This window comes from Ambystoma mexicanum, chromosome 10 (assembly GCF_040938575.1).
Source record: "Ambystoma mexicanum isolate Mex_15411 chromosome 10, UKY_AmexF1_1, whole genome shotgun sequence".
Classification (NCBI taxonomy): domain Eukaryota; kingdom Metazoa; phylum Chordata; class Amphibia; order Caudata; family Ambystomatidae; genus Ambystoma; species Ambystoma mexicanum.
In genome coordinates, this window is record NC_090932.1 from 1019296892 (window position 1) to 1019317699 (window position 20808).

The 20808-nt window shown below is 50.0% G+C and overlaps 1 protein-coding gene across 1 annotated transcript in view; it reads right to left on the reverse strand.

Moving 5' to 3' along the window:
* The window catches only part of AP2M1 (adaptor related protein complex 2 subunit mu 1), a 329969-nt gene that overhangs the window by 180145 nt on the left and 129016 nt on the right, over positions 1-20808 (reverse strand). The window lies entirely within an intron of this gene.

Sequence of the window (20808 nt, forward strand, 5' to 3'; positions counted from 1 at the left end):
GTACAAAGTTGGCCCCATGTCAAACCTGCATGCATCCACTTTCAGGCTTCAGAGGTTGGCAAAATAGGGAAAGCATAACACTCACAGGACATCCCATACTCTGAGCACTCATTACCTCATACATGCAAACAAACATCCTGAACAGCATGCCAGGGAGATGGGAAAGATGGACACATTACAACAAAGCATTAATTGTGGCACAAGTGAATGGCCACTTGATGTGCTATGGTGAAATATTTCTACTGTATAGAAGCTTTTAGGCACAAGGATTTTGTCAAGTGACCAAGGACACAGGTGGAATTTATTGTCATGATCGCAACAGGGAACGGCGGAAACAAAAACATGCTATTACTGCAACTTGCGAAAGGAAAAATATAGTCCGAAATGGATTCTTATTCTACTCCAAAATTGGTAGTTTATCACTAATATCACTAATACATATTTATCAATAAAACAAGAGCACAGCCACCCCAGGAGGCACCGTGCCCCCTGGAGTGGCGGCACAGTGACAGCCACCGGCCCGGCAGCGGCCCCGGACCCTCAACTTTGCATGCTGCAGCAGCATGTGAATGATGCATGCATCATAATTTATGATGCACACATGCATGCCAATCAATCATCAAAGCAAGGTAACACGTGTTACCTTGCTTTGATGAATTATGCTGTGGCTTTTTTTTTCCTCTCAAATATAGCCCCCAATCCCCAGGGACGATTTCATCCCGCCCACTGGCCGTGGGGCCAATCTGACACTGGTTGCTGGTGGGACAGAGGGTCTGGATAACTTAAGAACCCAGATATGGAGTTTAGGCGTTTTATCTTCAACAAAGGCTTGATTGCTGAACAGTAGGAAGGCCAGACTAAATCCCTGGTCTCACCTTTATCCTTCGTGTGGGCTTCCTCCATCATAGCCCAGTCCTCTCTACTCACCAACAGCATGTGATGAAGACCAGAGACCGCCAAATACCCATTTGCTGGTTCTAACCTAGCACATCCAACCATGGCCTAAAAGCTCTCTAGTTATCTACCTTACTGGTTCTGGGACTTGCTAAAGGTTTCCTTCTCTGATGGTTCCTGATGTTAGGGTGGTATTTCCAGTCTTGCACTCCGTCTCTTTTCCTGATCCCTATCTTATACCCCTTTCGCTCTCATTCCTTTTCTCTAACCCTCCTCTCCCTTTTCTCGTTCTCGCCATCTCCCTATATTCCCCTCTCTCTCTAGGCACACTTGCCTCTCCCTACAAGTCCTCTTCTTCCTCACGTATTCCCTTCTCTACCTCATTAACTCTTTACCTCCATCCCCCACTCGCTCTTTAGATCTCCACATAACTTCCTCACTCCCCTGCCTCTCCTCCAGCAGTCCCTACTATGCATATTCCCTTGCTACCACTCACCCCCTCTATGTGTCACTCCACCTATCAACATTTACCTCTCCCCCACTCTCTAACTACCCAATCTCCTCACACACTTTGCCACACACATCACAAGTCTCTCAAACTTAATGCCACTCTCACATATTAACTTAACTATACTTCCATCCAACACATCCACAAAATTCCTCTGCACTCTGATCCATGTCGCCATGGTGGGCCCCCCCTCTAATAATAAGTTGTACATTTCTTCTTCGTGGGTGTTGATGCAATTGGAGTGAGACTCGCAGCAGTCGTCCTTCTCCCTCCCTTTTAGTGAGGTCTGAAAGTCATGTTCTAAAAGAAAGGCCATATAAAAAGCAGATAGGCCTGGTGAAAAGGCCTCTGGTACCAATAGCTGTACAAAACAAGGCCAGCTCAGGTTCGGGGGGGGGGGAGGTAGGGGAGGCATGAGGGGATTTTGGGTGGCAGGGATCAATCTCCCCCACCCACACACCCCAACCTCTGGGTAAGATCGGTTAAGACATACACCCTGCTAGGTGGCCCAACTCCGGTTAGGCCACCTCCTCTCTGCTCCTCGATAGGTCCACAACCCTGACAAGATCACTCAGGCCAGATGTTGGGTTTATGGTGGTCCGTGATTGGACAGCTCTTACCTGGTGCAGATTCTTGCCAGTGGTGGGTGGGGAAGCCCCCAGCCAGAATTTGGGATAAAAGGCACTCTGCAGCAGTATCTCAGATAGACCACTGCAGCCAAGACCGTGAAGGAGCATATGCTGAAAACTGCTGCTGAAGACTAGCATTACCACAGTCAAGTCCCGGAAAGGCCCTGTCCCACTGGATGCAATCCTTTAAGACCCTCAGTGTCTGGGCACTTGGACATGTGGGACAAACCTGTCCGAACCCCTGCTCGAGAAGCTTTGCCGCCAAAAGCTGTGGGACGTGCCCCTGGACCATCCTGTGGGCTGTCCAACCTCTGGCAAGACCTCTCCAATGCACCAGTCACCATCCTGAGCGTGGGACTTTGCACAGTAACAACTTGTGGCTGTGCTGCTGCTGCTGCTCTTATGAAAGGAGGTGTGCCTTCCTGAAATGGAGTCTTCTACGCCCCTGCACGTCTAGTCAGCTGCTCTCTCATCGGGGTGACCATCGCTATGGCCAATCTCTGCCGTGTGCAGGAGTCGCTTCTTGTTAGGTGACCTGTTGTAGCTGTGGTCCTGAAGTGCCTGGGCCATAATGCTTGAAGAACTTGGCAACCGTCCCCATCAGAAAATGGGACCGGAGCCCTGCTGGAACCAATACAAACGCAGACTATAGACACTGCAGCCATGGTCCCAGGACTCCCTAACAAACGGCAGAAGTGTTACAGCAATTCTATATACCCTAGGGATGGTCACTCAGATCTGCTTTCAGGGCACGAGAATGCATAACTGAGTTACAGGGATTTTACAGGCATAAAGTCCACTCTCCTAAACTCCCTTCCCTGGTTGTGAATAATGAGATTCTGGCCAAGGACCGCCCACCCAGGTTAACCACTAGCATGATTTCTAGTATTGGGAGAGTACCTTCCGCCCCTGTGATATTTGTATGCTTAGTGCGTTTAGAAAGGCCTAATGAATAATTGTATTTTCGTATACTTACAGGAATTATTGGTGGTGTTCTGTGTGAACTCACTGAAGCCCTAGACCATGCTCCCTTTTCCTGAGACTACGCCTCTACTGCTCATCCACCTACCTTGACTGGGTTTTGGCTAACCTATCATTGTATTCCTGGTTTACCATACATTAGGTGGCCTTCTAAAGTCCTTCCCCTAGGGCCGATTTTGGAAATCCATCACAGTTTCTGAAAATATGTACCTATCAGGCAAAACAACCCAGAAAGTACAAATGTTTTACAGGGCAAGATAATGTTAGTCAGCCTGGGACCTGAAACCCAAGGAGACAACGACCCAGATAGCCTCAAAGAACAACTGAGCTACCTAGGAGTGGGACCCACCAATCACAAACAAAAGCAGCAACCAAGGAGGCTCCAGAAATCCAACCAAGAAAGGTTCCATTGACTTAGTGGACAAAGGAGGGCAACACCCAAGCAGAAACTGTTCCAGCATGGAGACGAGGTGACCTAGGACGGCCGAGAGGAGCAGATGGGACCACAGCACACCGACAACACCCTTACACGCGGCAGCAGCTTCAAGAACCAAGGCAGGAAGAGACGATGAAAGCTTGGCCAAGTGAATGGGAGGGACCAGATGTAGGATGCGGAAGGACCAGGAAGGATGCTCAGCAGCAGAAAACTAGGACCAGAGCTTAGCCCAAGACACAGGGTTCATTGAGCCAGTATGGCTAAATCTGGTCCAACAAATGCAACAGCAGCGGCCAACCGAAACAGGTTTACTACTATTTCCAAAACTCCTACAGAATGGAGGACATGAACAGGGTCTCCCCTATATAAGCCCACAAATATAGGGGCTGGTCTAACCCCCCACCCCCAAGGTTTTAGCGACATATCAAACACAGAGGACCACCCCATAGGAAATGTGATTGCCTGCCCAGGGCCAGGGTTTCTATCATTTCAAACCACAGCAGAGAGTGCATGGCTATGCTCACAATATGCCCATGTGTGTAAAAAAAGCCAGTTTAGGTCTGTTTTGTGGTTTCCCCGAACAAAACAAGCCAAAGAAAAAAAATGGTAGAGGGTAGTGCTTACATAAAAAATACAATGGCACTCCTGTGTGTACCACAAAGGTACCTTGAGCAACCAAGGGTGTACCTCTGCTAATACCTGATGAAGCCAATCTGAATCAGAGTTGCCACAAGCCTACTCCACAATCAATGTAGGGTTATAGAATCACATTTAAGCACCCTGTTCTGGGTGCTGTGGTGAATCAGAAGTACAGACTATAAAGACATTGTATGATATTTATTCTAAAGGGATATAAGGCCCAACTCTCCCTATATTTGCGGGGTGTTCCCTACCTATTTTACTAACTAAAGGTGCTCATCAGTCAGAATGAATGTCCAAAAAAGTCTGTTGACTGTCCAAATCCAACTTCTATGACCCTACCATTAATGTAACTGAGTACAGGAGAATAACTCCCTTCTCCTGGTTACTGTGTTTTGTCACAGGGTTTACTATGTTCCTTCGTTCCACTCAATAGACCATACGCAAATTCTATTTTGTTAAATTCTGTACTATTATAGGGATTGATAGTTTTCCTTGCCTCTTATGTTCACAATCCTTTGTGCCGTTTCATGTATGAACTTTGTCTTCTTGGTTTCCCCAGATGTGCGTTTTCCAAACGTCTTTTACTTATTAGATTTGCTCTGTTCGGGACCTGGGTTGACTATTCCCTATTCCAAAGGCAATGAGTTTTCAACTCTACTCCTCTCTCCCACTTTGTGCATTTCAAGTAGCCCTGCCTTTCAAGAACACGGTTTTTCATGCCTCTGCTTATTTTCAATACTTTCCTCATTAGCACTGGGATGAGTTATAATGAGTCTCCAACTGTCTGGCAAACCCATTCCCCGAATTACCTTCTATTCCACGAGGGTTACATTACTGGTACTAGATAAAGTCAACTGTTTCTTCATGCTCTGCGGCTCACTTGTTGCGGAACCCGTTTGACGTGCGTTTCGCTCTCGTCTTCCGAATCGAGCTTGTGCTGCAGCTCGGCGCAGGAGTGGGTTTCTCCCATCCGTGGTATTGGCACCGTTCTATGGGCGGACTACCCACTGCCATTGCTGTGTTGTCACGCCACCACCAAACTCATTAATAGTGTTGCGTTTTCTTCCGTTCTCATAGGCCAGTCTACTAGTGTCCTTGGCTCCATGTCAGAGCTCAACTGGCTTATATCAGCTCTGTGTTCTCTGAGAGCTACGCCGCCTTCCACTCTGCTATGCACATTCCCCGGTTCTCTGGCTTCTCGCAATCTTTCGTCGTCTCTCACTCTCTCGTCAAACCATCCCTTTTCAGCATCCTCAGCACAGTCCATTGGAGGGACCGATCTAAATGGATAGTATTAGTTCCTGTTCTGTATAGATTAAGTTCACTTAATCTTCATGGAATTGATAATGTTATGCTAGACAAATCCATAAAGGCCATCACTTTGAGGGTATCAGGGAGTTCCTCACGGGAACGCAAGTCCTTGTCTCCTGGGAGGTGGGTGGTTTGTGGGGCTGTGAGGGGAGAAAGGCTCTTCTGGTGAGGTCCAACTGACCTCGACCCCTAGGGAGGATGTTGCGGAGAGGGCTCACCTCCATAGCCTCAAAGCAGTTGGGGGTTAGGGGGTAGGGTCTCCCTCCCCACCCCCCTTTGGGAGAAGGGACAAATTCCCTCAATTTGCCACAGTGCCTTAATGGCACCAGGGCCATTTACTCAAAGAAGGTTGTAATGGCAGGGAGACTTCAATAGCAGTATTCATGACTACTGAAATAGGTCAGAGAGCCAAAAATGTCAAAGGGGGAAAAAAAAAAATCTTAAAATGGCCATCTACAACCCAAAAATTGAATTCTGCCCTAACCGCTGGCCAACAAATTTTTTGTGCAATTGAAGGGATGGCTTTGGCCAGCTCCTTAGTGTATGGGTATAGCTTGGACATAGCTAACACATGTAGGCCGCATATGCAATATTAATATTTAAGTTGTTCAACAAAAATATAGCTCTGACGTGTTCTTTATTCAGGAGAATAAACTCTGAATCAATAATTGTTTAATCAATGTGTTCATTAGAGAAGCGCATAGGGAAGCAAGAGACTCTTGACAGTTAACATTTTCTTGGCAATTTAGACCATATATGCCAACTTGATGACCCATGCTTCAGTATTAATCTCTAATTACTATGAAACATTTGAATGTAATTCTATAAAGATATTTCCAAGTTCCTTTTTTCAAAAATCTAAGGGATACTCTAACTCTGCTGGGATTTTTGTGGGTAGCTCATCTGCTTGCTGGAGGAGTTTTGCCACTGTTGCTGAAATGTTATAACCTATCTGGCCTTACCAGCCATGTCCCGTTTCCTCCCTTGTGCCATTTTATTATTTTTTTTTTCCTTTTTACTGCTGGATGTTATTCCTTGGCATTCCTAATCTCCACACTGGACTGGCTGAGATCACTATTCTGGGATCATTTCTGGGCCGTTTGAAAGCAATCTTCCTGAAACACTACATTGTGATAGGAAGCGGCACTCGTCTATATGGGCAGTTTGACACCACCAACATCTCTGCTCTTAGCCATCCTAGGTTGCCCCCCCCCCCCCAGTTGTCTTCATTGTGGGACAGTTTTCTGCTGGCTGGAAGCCACCGTTGCCCTTCGGGCAGTCCGAATCTTCTTGGTTGGGTTGGTCTTCATGGAGACCACTTTGCTGCTTTCACTGCTGACTGGTGGGTACCACTGAAGGGAAGAAAGATTATGCTCATTTTGAGGTGTGTGGGTCAAAGCTTGCTCGAGTAACCAGATCTTGTTAACTGCCCTGCAAGAGAAGAACAAGTTACTTACCCCAGATAATGTTAATTTGATTGGATGTTCCTCCTACATATTCCTCATTTTATAATATATCTCTCCAGCTTTGCTGCTTTGGAAAACTTCTCAACAGGGGGCACTGTATGCAGTGTTGTGGCGTCGATGTTCCTCGAGGGCCTTTGTCGAGCACCAACGTCATCAGCATAAATAGCGCATGCAGCGCCAGTTGGCTTCAGTTCTGTTTTTCTTTCCCTTTTAGAGGAATTTCCAGGTGTACCCAAGACCGTAGGCTCTCAGAAAGCGTAGAGTGTAATACACGTAAATTGCACGTCAGGGTAGGCTGTGAAGGAGGGTCGATTAGGAACACGCGGGAGGAACATCCAATCAAAAGAAAGTTACTAGGGGTAACTAACTTGTTCTTCGAATGGATTTTGTCCTTCCACATATTCCTAATCTTACGATAAGACTCCCAAAGCAGTAACAATGGAGGCGGGAGTATCAATTATTCATGGAACGAATGGAGGACAGCTTTTGCAAAATGTCCTCCCTGACTGGAGGAAGAATCCAGGCAGTAATGTTTAACAAATGTATGGATAGATGACCGAGTGGCCGCTGAACAGATGTTATTTATTGGGACAGCCCTTGAAGAGTCGCAGAGGTTTCCATGCCCATTGTGGAATGACCCCGTAGGCCTTTCGGGTCCTTACTCGCTAGTCTGTAATATTCAGCAATGGCCAGGATAATCCATTTGGATATTGTTTGTTTGGCGACTGCAAGGACCAATTTGGGACCGGTATACCCAATAAAAAGCTGATCAACCTGGCAAAATGTAACCATTCATGAAATATAGAAACTTACAACCCTTTTCGGATCTAGTCTATGTAATATCTGCTCTGCTTTACCTGAATGAGGAGGATAGAATGTTGGCAATGTTATTTTTTGTGACAAATGGAGACAGAGTACCTTTGGTAAATAAGAAGGTTTTACCCTAAGAATGACTATCTTTATAGAAAGTAGTATGAGGCTTGCAAGAAAGAGCCTCCAACCCGCTTACCCTGCAGGCGGATGTTATTGTGATAAGCAAAACAGTCTTTAATGTCAAGAGCCTTAAAGGGCATGAATGTAAAGGCTCAAATGGGATGAATGTCAAGAACTTTACTACAAGGTTTAGGTCCCAAACAGGTACATTAAATGAAACTAGAGGGTATGCATTGGTAAGTCCCTTTAAGAATTGTACAATCAAGGGTATTTTTAAATAAGAATCTTCTTCTGATGAACGCTTGAAAATGGAAAGCGCTGCCAGGTATATTCCATAATGGTTCCAATCTGGAGCCCTAGATTGGCTAAGTGCAATAGAAAAGATCCTCATGGGGTGTGTCACATTGGAATGGATCCACATTCTTATCCTTGCACCAGTTGCTGAACTTATTCCAACGGCAACGGTACAAAGATTTAGTTGCTGGCCCTCTGGTCGAAAGCAAAATCTGCATTACATCATCCAGAAGGGCCCATTCCTTGTATCTCAGCCATGAGCCTGGTCAGCACCACGTTGAGCTCCCACGCCGGGGCAGGGGCCTTCACCGACAGGAATGATCGGAATAGTCCCTTCATAAATTCCTTCACCAGGCGATGAGACCACAAGGATGCCTGTCCTGTAGTTCTGGTGTATCGGGAGATGGCAGCCAGATGCATCTTGGAGGCGTGAGCCAGTCCAGCTTTGGCCAGCGACAGTAGGTATGGCAATACTTGAGGGGCCGTAATCCGCAGAGGGTTAATCTTCTGTGCACAGCACCAGACAGAACACTTCTTCCACTTATGTCCATAGCATTTGAGAGTTGGACGCCCTGGCCTTTGCAAGAACCTCTCTGCAGTCAGCCGGGATATCGTATCCTCCAAACTCTAGTGCTGCAGGAGCCAAGCCGCAAGTTCAGCGACTCAGGGCCGTGATGAAGAATGGCACCTCCTTCTCTGGAGAGAAGATCCGCGTCCGTCGCCAGCTTGATAGGTGAGGACGCTGACAAGTCCAGAAGGTCCAGGAACCAGATCTGTCTTGGCCACGCCGGTACGACTAGGATCATCCTGCACCTGGACCTCTTGAGCTGGTTGATGCGATGGAGCAGCAATGGCAACAGAGGGAACGCGTACAGGAACAGGCCGTCCCAAGGGAACGAGAAAGCATCGGCCATGCTCCTCGGCTGTGCGAACCTGCTGGCGAACCTCTGGCACTTGGAGTTCGTCGCCGTCGCAAACAGGTCGATCTGGGGTTTGCCCCATCGTTGAAAGAGCCGATCCACCGGTTGTATACGAATTGTTCGAACTACAATTGTTCGAACTACAATTGACCTTTGCACAATTGACCGAATTGTGAAGGTCAATTGTTACATGTATGCGGGGGAAACCATAGTCAATTGTGCGAAGGTCAATTCGGACCCACGACTTTCGGTCAATTAGGTAATTCGAACAATTGTGTTAGAACAATTTGGGTAATACCGATCCACCTGGTCCTAGCGTAATTCCCACTCATGGCACGAGCGCAGCTCCCTGATGAGTGAGTCGGCGATGGTGTTTTTTATTCCTGCCAGGTGGAAGGGAACCAGAAACATCCCCTGGGCGAAGGCCCAGTGCCACAGATCCTGGGGCCTCCTTGGATAGGGCTGGGGATCTGGTGCCTCCCTGCTTCCGGATGTAGAACCTCGTGGTGGTGGTATCGGTGAAGATCCTCACCACCTTGTCCTTGAGGGACTGAAGGAACGATTTGAGCGCCCAGAACACGGCTCGTAGCTCCAGTATGTTGATGTGGAGAGACCTCTCCTCCGGGAGCCAGAAGCCTCTTGCGTGGAGATCTCTGGTGTGGGCCCCCCATCCCTCCAGGGAGGCGTCCGTCACTGTCTCCTGATACGCCGGGGTCTGAAAGTCCATGCCGGCCATGAGGTGCACACGGGTACCCCACCATATCGCCCGACGGAACTCCTCGTCGAGCGGGATCCTGCCTTCGAAGCTGCCCACCGCTTGAATCCAGCGGGCATCGAGGAACTCTTGTAGCGGACGCATCCGAAGTCTGCAAAGGGGCACAAGGTAGATGCATGAGGACATCATCCTGAGGAGGGACTTGATGGACCGCACTCTGGCCACATCCGTGGCTAACAGGCGCTGCACCTTGCCCAAAATGGCCTTCGTCCTTTCTTCCGACGGAGATGCCAATCGCTTCACTGTATCGAGCTTCGCTCCCAGAAACAGTGCCACCTGCGATGGGACCAGATGGGATTTGGGGTAGTTGATGGCGTATCCCAGCTCCGTGAGCAGGCGGACGGTCCTCGCTGTGTGTTCGACGGCGAGTTCTCTTGACCTTGCATGGATTAGCCAGTCGTCCAGGTAGGGGTAGACGTGGATCCCTTGCAGGCACAGCCGCGCCGCCACAGGTGTGAGACACTTGGTGTACACCCTGAGTGCTGACTTTAATCCGAACGGCAGGGCTCTGAATTGGTAGTGCCGCCTCTGGACTACGAATCTGAGGAACTTTGTGTCCTTTTAGAATGGGGATGTGGAAGTAAGCCTCCTCCAGGTCCAGTGACGATAGGAAGTTGCCCTCCTCCAGCTATCCCAGCACGTGCTGGAGGGTGACCATCCTGAATTTCTGTGCCTTGATGTACTTGTTCAACCGATGCAGGTCCAGGATGGGGCACCAACCGCCAGTCTTCTTTCTGACCAGGAGGTTGAGTATACTCCGGAGATTCTTGGGGACGAGCTCGATGGCACCTTTGAGCATCGCCCTTTCCTCCAACAGCAGTTGAGGGACGTGATTCTCCTTCCTGGCCACGGGAGGAATGCGAGGACACTTGAAATTCTAGCGAGTGTCCGCGGGCCAGTGTGTCCAGCACCCAACCGTCGGAGACGGATTCCCACACGCTGACGAACTTCGTCAGCCCTCGGTGGGGGCCCGACGCTATGGCCGGTTCAGTCCTGCTTGGAAGAGGCTTAGCCTCCTTGCCGACGGCGGCGAGACCCTCCTTGCTTGCCGCGGCCTCTGAAGGCCTCCGAGGACGAGGAGCGGGCTGCCTGGCGGTAAGTAGAAGAGCCACTGCTGGATCCCTTGGAGGCTCCCTGTCTGCCTCCAGAGCTCCGAAAGGGCCGCGGTTGCTGAAGGACTCCTAGGGCTCGGGCTGTTTCCGTGTGTCTTGATGGCCTGGAGGGACTCATCCACCGTCTTTCCAAACAGGTTGTGGCCGTCGAACGGCATGTGCAACACTCTGGTCTGGACGTCCTGGCAAAAATCTGTCGCCTTGAGCCATCCTCGTCTTCGGAGGCAAACCCCGTTGCACAGTTGGCGAAATCCGTTATCGGCAATGTCCGTTGCCACCTTTATGGCGTGATCCGACGCCACCTCACCTTCCTGCAGAATCTGTAGGGCCTCCGCCCTCTTGTCGTCCGGCAGGAAGTCTAGCAGAGGAGCCATCTTGAACCAAAGCTCCCTGTCGTAACAGGCCACAATCGCTAAGGCATTGGCCGCCTTACTTGTCGTCGCCGCCGACGAGATGACTCGTCGTCCCATGGAGTCCAACTTCTTGCCCTCGCTGTCCGGCGGGGAAGTGGAAGATGAAGCCGCCGCACCCGCTGCTTTCTTCTTGGCCGCTGCCGAGACGACAGAGTCCGGCGCCGGCTGGGCCCTGAGGCACAAGGGGCGGCATTGGGGACCCGGTACTTCTCGTACCTGTCCCTCTTGGCGGGTGTCGTGGAAGGGTTCTTGAGGATAGCCAGCCCCTCATCCCAGATGTCGTCGAGCAACGGCACCGCGAGGACCGTCTTTCTCTTGGCCTCTCGTCGTTGGTAAAGAAAACCTTCCTTTTTCTGTTCCTCAGGGCAGAGCTGGAAGAGCTCGGATGCCCTGGCTATCATGGCGTGAAAAGAGCCAATTTCGTCGGGCGGAGAGGGCCGAGGGAGGGGAGGGGGTTTATGACGGATGTCCGTTGTATCATTGCCGCCGCCCGTCCCCGTCGCTGTATCCATCGCCGTATCCTCCTGAGGGTCCGGCGAGGGGGATGAGGTGTCCACAGGCCTCGCGGGCACGAAGGGCGGAACGGGGTGGACTCTCCTCCGCTTGTTCGGAGGGCTTCCCAAAGGGCCTGGTTCTGGATCCTCCATCGGGGTCCGTGGTAACCTTGTCCTTATCGCAGTACGTAAGGATTGGATCGCCAACAAAATGGCCGCAGAGCTATCCTGGAGCTCGGGTAATGGCTGCGACGGACGGGATGGCTGCTCCACTGGGCCCTCGTCGTCGCCATCGTCGCTATCTTCTATCACATCAGCGGGCACCTTCCCCTGGGATCGAACCTTCTCGAACCTCTCGTTGAGGCCTACGAACTTCTCGTTGAGGCATTTCACGGTTTCCACCGGATCCTCCTCGGAGGCTGAATCAGAGTCCGTAATGGCCACCGTCCCCCCCGCCCCTCTTTCCGCCGGGGTCTTCACGGGGGTCTTAATGATGGTCTGGAAAGAGGATTCCCTCAGCGGTGGCAGGGAAACTCTGGGCTCCGAGGCCGCCTCCACTGGCGTAGCCTCTGCTGGCTTCGTCAGGGCCGCTGCGACAACCTTGATAGAGGCCTTTGCCGGATCAAGGCCCTCACCACCTTAGGTGCGTCCTGGGCCTTCGCTTTGGGGGGTGGGTCATCGCCTCGCTCCCCCTCGGCTCCCTTGGAGATCGACCGGGACCTCTCCAGAAGCTTGCCCGGGTTCTCGGACTTCCTCTTCCCTGAACCAGAGCGCTGGCTCGTGGCTGATCGTGCCGGGGAAGTCGCGCCCTGCCTGGCAGCCGAGGAGCCCAACCTTTCGGTGCTCCCGGTGCCCACGGACTCGCGGTGCTTGGCCTTCTGTTGGGCCACCGTCGCCGGGGCGCCCTCACAGGACTTAGAAGACCACTACTTTTTCTTCGCCTTCTCACCTGCTGTGCCCTTCTCCAGCCAGGCGGCGGGAACGACGATCTTGCTTGGTCCGTTCCGACAGGTTCTTGCAGAACGCGCAGTCCTTCACCTGCGTCTTGTCCTCATGAAGGCAGTAGAGACATCTCAAATGATCGTCCTCCTTGAAAACATTTTGCAATCTGCATCCTGGGCAGCTCCTGAACAGCTTGGATCCGGGCGTCGAGCTTCCCTTGTCCTGGGCCATGTCCGTAGAGGTAGGCCACAGATCTTCTGGAATCCTCCAAAAAGCGTAACTCGACGAAAACTTCACCCTTGAGGGGCGTAGGAGAATTCCGAAACGGGTCCCAGTTATCAGAAGTAGAAACGGTGGAGCTTGAGGCTTGATTAAAACGAAAAAATGAGAAAAATCTCCTGAAAAAGCGCGAAAACGCAGTAAAAGCTCGGGAGCTAAAGCACGAGGACTCCCAACACTTGAACATGCGGTAAAAATCTGAGGATGGCTGCCAGGGGAGGGGCTTAGGTAGAGGGCAGTCATTGGCTGGGTCACAGTATGACCCAGAGATCAGTGATTGGTTACTACTAAGAAAGACAGATCAGAAACTAAACTGATTTTTTTCTTTGCCGAGGTTTCCCGGCCTGACGGGGAATATTCATAAGCATGTGAATCCATGCCAGACCCCATGCTGGAGAAGTATGTAAGAAGCATCTCTAAAGAGCATCTACTAGCTTTGTGTTGATTCTGGAAAAGTACATTGCCCCTTTTAAAGAATGCTATTTCTAACCGAAACCTTGAGTGTAAGTGTTGCTTGGCTACTTGTATTTGTGGATTTCATTGCTACAGCTCTACAGCTCACATTTACCCTTCTGAGATCAGCCTGGCTACTCAGTCACACTACCAACTTGTGTAGTACAGAGCTATACCAAAACGTGGGTTACCTAATACCAAGAGGACAAGGGATGGGTAGTCTCCCACAGGGTTACTACATCAATTCTTGCCCAACAAGCCGATCCACTGGTGCCTGTACACTGAAGAACAATTGCTCCAGACACATTTAATGGTATGAACCCATATTACACTGATTTCTTAGAGACGGAACCTTGTTTAGGTGGGAGAGAAGGGTGCGGGCGTGGAAGGGAGGGGAAGGACCCCATTTAGAGGTTGTTTTTTGCTATTTGTTGGCTTAATGTTTGCCTGATTGGGCCAAAGGGGTACCCAAGAGCAGAGTGCGTTATGGCGGGTACATCAATCATGGGCATGCATCACCTGATCTCCATCTATGCAGATGACACGCTCATATGTACAAAACCCTGAACACAAATTAGAAATTATAATTGAAGCCCTGCCCTTGCTAGCTTCACTCCGATCTTGGGGAATCACAGTTATCATGGATAAGTCCTCTCAGTTCCCATTAGCTGGACTAGCGAAGACAGTTCAACAACTTGCCAGTGCTGGCCTTGAAATGGAGCGCTACCACATTTCGTTACCTGCGTTAGACATCTGTCATGATCCGGTGAATGAGCATGAACACAACATGCAGAGGGCCCTAGTATGGATACGGAACTCCACAACTATCTGGAAGAAGTTGCCCCTGTCGGTAATGGGTTGAGCGGCACGGCTAAAGATGGTCGCCCTCCCTAAACTCCAATTACTTTGCAAACATCCCTTTAAAGGCCTTCTTTAAAGCGTTGGACTCCGTGTGTAGAGAATGGCAGATGTAGGATTGCATTAGCCTCACTACTGAGAACGTATGAGGAGGGGGACATCAGGGTGCCGCATTTTGAGTTGCATTTGGCAGGACAGCTTTTGTGGTGGGCTGGTTGGCTGACGAACCCACTTCAGACACCATGCTCCTACAACCAGCAGCACCGCGCTCCATCTTGCAAGAGTTGATGTGGAGCAAAAGGTTGCAGATAGCCCGCCAACCTGGTGTCATTGGGGATGCAGCTGTGGGATGCGGCACTAGCGTTAATAAAAATGAAAGACCCATTTTCTGCACCAATTCCTCTGGCCGCTCTTGCCTCTGAAGCATCTCCGGTCAATAGGGGGGTTTGGACCCACTGGGAACCTAGGGCATCACTACAATAGGGTACCTACTCGCAGGTACCTCCTTTGTACCCTTCCTGGAATTGGTTAACACCACTGGACTCCACCATGGCCAGTACCCGTTATATTGCACTATAAAAAATATTACATGTAGATGGCCAATGTATACAGAAGCCGCAAACGCACTTGCATCAATTGACACCATGTATGACATAGCAGAGGGCCCTCACACAATTTATAGACTATATGGGTTCCTCTTGGAGAGTGGTTCCCTCCCCCAACACAATCAAAGTCTTGATGGGAGGAAGACCTGGGGATGTTTCTTAATGCCCAATGGGCTCAGATACTGTACTACCATAAGAAAGTGTCTCGGAACTAGAGGCTGCAATTGATCCAATTGTATGTAACAGAGCAATCAAGGTTCGCGGGAGCCGCGGCACAACGTCGCCCTAGATGTGAAGCCACAGAAGCAGATATGATGCACATGTATATCGCAGTATTGGGGGGAGATAGATGATAGAATGCAAAAGAGAGGTCTTAATAAAAAATCTGCTCTCGCCCGAGGCCTGCTTGGTCGCTTTACACGCCCCAAACATTTGCGTCAGTTCTCTAAAATGAAAGACTTGGTGTTCATACTACCCAAGCTACTGATAGCAATGAACTGGAAGTCCGCAAAGGGCCAGCCCGTGGATAACTGGTGGCAAGACTTAAAAAAGAGGCACATGCTGAGACAACGATCTTTCTGAGGGCTGGGCATGCTGGCCCCTTTGATACAAATGTGGTGCTCATGGCATGGAACACATTCACACAAACACGGTTTACGCTGGTTGCCCCAGAGCCGGGACAAGAGCCCCCCACAAACGAGCAAACTGATCAGCCACAGCATTGATGGGTATTTCAGTAGCAATGAGACTTGTTTAGCAACGGGGGGTGGGAAGTAGAAGGGCGGGGTGTTGGGAAAGTTAAACATTTAATGGTGATGTATGCCAGGCGAGTTAAACATTTGTTAACAGTAAAGCGTACTGACTTATTAAGTTTGCTCGATGTATGTTCGTCTACTAAAATCAATAAAGCCGGTTTAAAAAAAAAAAGAAATATTGGAAAATACTTAAAATAATTTGTCAAAATTGACATTAGACCATCATATCTGTTACTTTGTCTTTCCTTGACAATTGTGTACCATTATTTTTCCCTCTCTCCTTAGAAGAACAAGTTACTTACCAACTGGTAACGTTCTTTCGACTGAATGTTCCTCCAACGTATTCCAGATCTTTGACATGCAATGTCCACAGCTGTGCTGCTTCGGAAATTTGTCGGCAGAGGGCGTCCTACGTCAATGGCGTCGGATCGATGTCCCTCGAAGGCCTCCGTCAAGGGTGATTTCATCGGATGTTATAAGTACCACGCATGGCGCCCGTAGCCTCAGTTCATGTTTTTCCCTCCACGACGCGCGACATACCCGTACGCAATGCCTGCTTCACTGCCCATGGCCTTGAGGGAACGCAAGCTGCAATAGCATAGGAAATTCTTCAGAGGGGCAGACTGAGAGGGTGATTAGGAATATGTTGGAGGAACATCCAGAAGAAAGAACGTTACCAGTTGGTAAGTAACTTGTTCTTCGAATGGATCGTGTCCTCCAATGTATTCCACATCTTTGACAGACTCCCAAAGCAGTATCAGTGATTTGAGGAGGGAGAAGAATTTAGATATACCCAATCAGATGGCAGAATAAATCACTGCTTTACCAAAGGCCATATCTTGACCATGTATACAGGGAGTAATGCTTGACAAAAGGTGTGGATGGAAGACCACGATGCAGCATCACAAATGTTCTTAATAGGAACTCCCCGTTGCAGGGCTGTGGATGTAGCCACGACCCTGGTGGAGTGAGCTCGCAAACCCTCAGGAGGGTCCTTGCCACTCAATCTGTAACATTCAGTAATGGTGAGGATAATCCACCTGCACATGGTCTGTTTGGTCACAGCCTGGCAAAATCGGTGTCCAGTGTACCCCACAAAAAGCTGGTCATCCACTCGGACCATGGACATCCTAGAAATATAAAAGCTCAAAGCTCTCTTAAGGTCCAACCTATGGAGTCTCCTCTTCCTTACCAGGATGAGAATAGAAAGCAGGAAGTACCGCCTTCTGGCTCAAATGAAACTCCCTTCGGTAGTAAGGACATACCCACCCTCAGTACAACCCTATCCTTGTGAAACACAGTAAAGGGTGGCTTAGATGAAAGTGCCTGCAACTCACTCTGCAAGCAGACGTAACTGCAATCAAGAAAACCGTCTTGAAGAACAGTCTCAAAGGACAAGAGTGCAAAGGTTCAAACGGAGCACCCATCAGGAATTTCAAGACTAAATTCAGATCCCAAACTGGCACCTGAAAAGGGGACGGCAGGAACACATTTGTGAGCCCTTTTAGAAACTGAAAAAATCAAAGGAATCTTAAAATAAGAACATTCTTCAGATGTGCGCTTGAAAATAGATAGCGCTGCCAGGTAACCTTTAATGGTACCCCTAAGTAAGCAAGAAAGAACACTCGGAATAGAAAACTGAAAGGGATCAACATTGTGTCCTCGGCACCAATTGCAAAACTTAGGCCAACGGTTCAGGGATTTGGTTGTCAGACGCCTGGCAGCAACACCTTCATCACGTCATCCTTGGAGGTCCCAATCCTTATATCTCAACCTTTCAGAAACCAAGCGTGAAGGTTGAGTGTCTTCACCTCTGGATGGAGAACCTGAACCTCCCCATCCCATTACACCCACCCCAAAATATTTATGTGGAGTTCGGACTAGACACGAACGAACGCTGGTGGTCAGCTCATTGGCGTGAGCTCCCCATCCTGTGACGGAAGCGTCCGTCACCACCATCACCTCCGGCCATGGTTGCCAAGAAGGCTCCCCCCTTCATCTGATTCCCTTCGCTGGCCCACCACAGAAGATCGAGTGAGACCGTGAGCGGAATCTGAAGGGGATCAGACATTCTGCCTGAGAATTGCGACCACTGCGTCTTGAGAGCCCATTGAAGGGATTTCATCCTTGGTCTGGCCGTTAGCACCAGAACAATTCAGAATGCCATAAGGCCGAACAACCTTAAGAATTCAAAAGCCGGAAGACTCTGGGCATGTTTAAATTTGTTGACCATCTGTTTAATGTGATAAGCCCTCACTTTGGGTGGCGAGCACTTCCCCAAGGAGGTGTCCAACACAGCATTGATGTACTGGAGCTGTTGGAAAGGTGTCATATGCGACTTCTTGAAATTGAGGGAGAAGCCCAGCTTGTGAAGGGAGTGGCAGATGAGGTTGAGATAATCCAAGGATTGTTCGGGAGAACGTGCTTGGATCAGCCAGTCGCCTAGGTAGCGGCAGACGGGAACTCCCTCTCCTGAGCTACGCTGCCACCACCATGAGCTTGGTGAAGACCCTCGAGCGGAGGACAATCCGAATGGCAGGACCCAAAACTGAAAGTGTGAGTTGCCAGCCACAAACCTCAGGTATTTTCTGTGCTTTGGATAGATTGGTACATGAAAATGAGCATCCTGTAGGTCCAGAGACACCAACCAATCCTGAAGGACCTCAGAAAGAGTGACCGTCTTGAACTTGTCCTTCCTGAGGAAGTTTTTCAAGCAACGCAAGTCCAAGATGGGTCTCAATCCTAAGTCTTTCTTGGGAATCAAAAAATATGGGGAAATACCAGCCCTTGTTCCTCTCCGCCACAGGCACTAGTTCTATCACGCCTTTCTCCAACAGGGTCATGATTTCCTGCACAAGGAGCGGATCCAGAATCTTCAAAGAGTTTCCCCAGTGGATTGTTGTGAGGCCGTTTTAGGAAGGGTAGGCAGTAGCCGTGGGCTATTGTTTCCAGAACCCATGCATCTACATACCACTCTTCCAGATGCTGAGACAGTCTGCCCCAACCGGCGAACAATGGGACCTGGCCTCAGCTGTTTTGGAGCAGCTTCGGCAGCGCCTGAATGGAAAGAGGCAGCTGCCTGAGTGGCTTTGGAACCTCTTCCTCATCCACCACGATTACTTTTACAGTGGACCATTTGACTGGCCGCTCAGCTCGCTCTACCAAAAGAGGAGTAGTAACGAAAGGAACCCCACCCCCTCCCCCTCCACTGCTATCCCCTAGGACGAAACGGCGATGTTGACACACAGCTCTGCCCTAACATTTAGCAGTTGCTTTGGAGGTCTGCAACCTCTCATGGCTCTCGTCAGCCTTGCTGCCAAACAAATGAGAACCGTCAAAAGGCATATTGAGAAGACGGGTCTGCACATGCGAAGCAAAACCCGACTTCTGCAACCACGCAAACCTGCGTATCACGGTGCTCGCAGCCATAGACCGGCATACACTATCAGCCGTGTCCAACCCAGACTGAATGGATTCACACATGGCATCCTTGCCATCCTGCACAATAGCAAGAAACCCATCCCTTTCTTCCCCTTCGGGAATATGCTCAGCCACCAGTGAGAGAATTCCACAGTGTGTGTGAAAATGTTGCCAAGGCACAGGTGGAGTTGGTCGATTTCAGTGCCATACTCCCAGCTGAAAATATCATGCGTGCCCATACATCAAAGCGCTGGATGGTAGGTTACGCTACCTGCCTCAAGGTGGCCGCCTGAACCACCAAACTCTCAGGAGTGGGGTGAGTGGATAGGTAGCTGGGGTCGCTACTGGATGGGTTGCATTTCTTAGTCAACGACTTGTTGACTGCCGGAAGAGACTCTGGGGTCTGTCAAGTAGCAACCACCCTTTTCTGTAACGCCATGTGAGAAGAAAACACTGGGTCAGTGGACGGACCCTGATCTAAATCAGTCAGGTCATCCTGATCGAATTCAACTGGAGGGCCAGACCACCCTAGGTACTCCTTAACTCTAGACATCAACCTCCTATAGGAGGATTCATCATGAGCCCCAGGCTCTGGCCTACCAAACTCCATCTCAGGAGATGTCTCAAGGCCACTGGCATCATGTAAAGACCGACGCAGAGCCTCCATCTGACTGTCTTCAGAAAATACCATGTCAGGAGCTTCAGGTGTTTCACCAGGAGTATCAAAAGGCTCCAACTCCCCATCAGACCTCTCCTCATCCTCATAAATGTCTTGTAGAGAATGAAATAACTCCTTCCTAGGGACAGGAGCCGACCTGGAGTCAAGAACAGGCCTCTCAGTTTTAGAGCCTTTCTCAGAGGATCCACAGCCACAGGGGCCTCCAACGGCAAATTCTGCCCATTTGGCCCGGACTGCTTCGGTCAGGCCCTTGGGGCCTTTGGCCCCAACAGCCGCACTATGGACACGGCTCCGGTGGTGTAGACGCCGTCTGACTGCTTTCCCAACTTAAATGGTTTTGTTGTGGAAGACCACAACCTGGATTTGCACGTCTTTGGTGATCTAGCGTAGCCTTGTCCGAACGGGACATCGACGGTTCCCAATGTTTATTGCGCTGACTGCCTGTTCCGGAGGGCACGCGAGCGTCGGACCGAAACCGTTCCCTGCCAGCTTCAACCAAAGGGATGGACGGAACAGTGCCCCGAGATTGAAAAACCTCCAGCATGTTCTCCTTGAATGCCTCCCATTCCTCCGGAGTAGAGTATTTAGCGGGACAAGTCACTTTCCTTGCGGAGCCATCATCCGACGCGAACGGGGAAGGCAAATGGAGACGCCGCTTCCAGGAGTGCCTCGACGAGTGGAGGGAACCACTTTGGGACAGAGATTCCCTGGACTGCATCCGATGGGGAAGCGTCACCCCTCGAGTCGTCGGTTGAATGACCAGTAGTCTCTTTGGATTTACAGGGTTTGGAAACCTGACCTGCCTGCAATTTCCCCTTACGCTTCCGCAAGGCCTTGGCAGTCAACGACTGGCCCTTCGAGCAGTCGTCCGTATCGTGGCTCTCTCCCCAACACCACAAGCTGATATGGTGCAGGTCCATGGACATTTTGGACTTACAGTGCCGGCACTTTTTAAAGCCAGACCACTGGGTTGGCCGGGTAGAAGAAGATGACATTATTGAAGGAGATA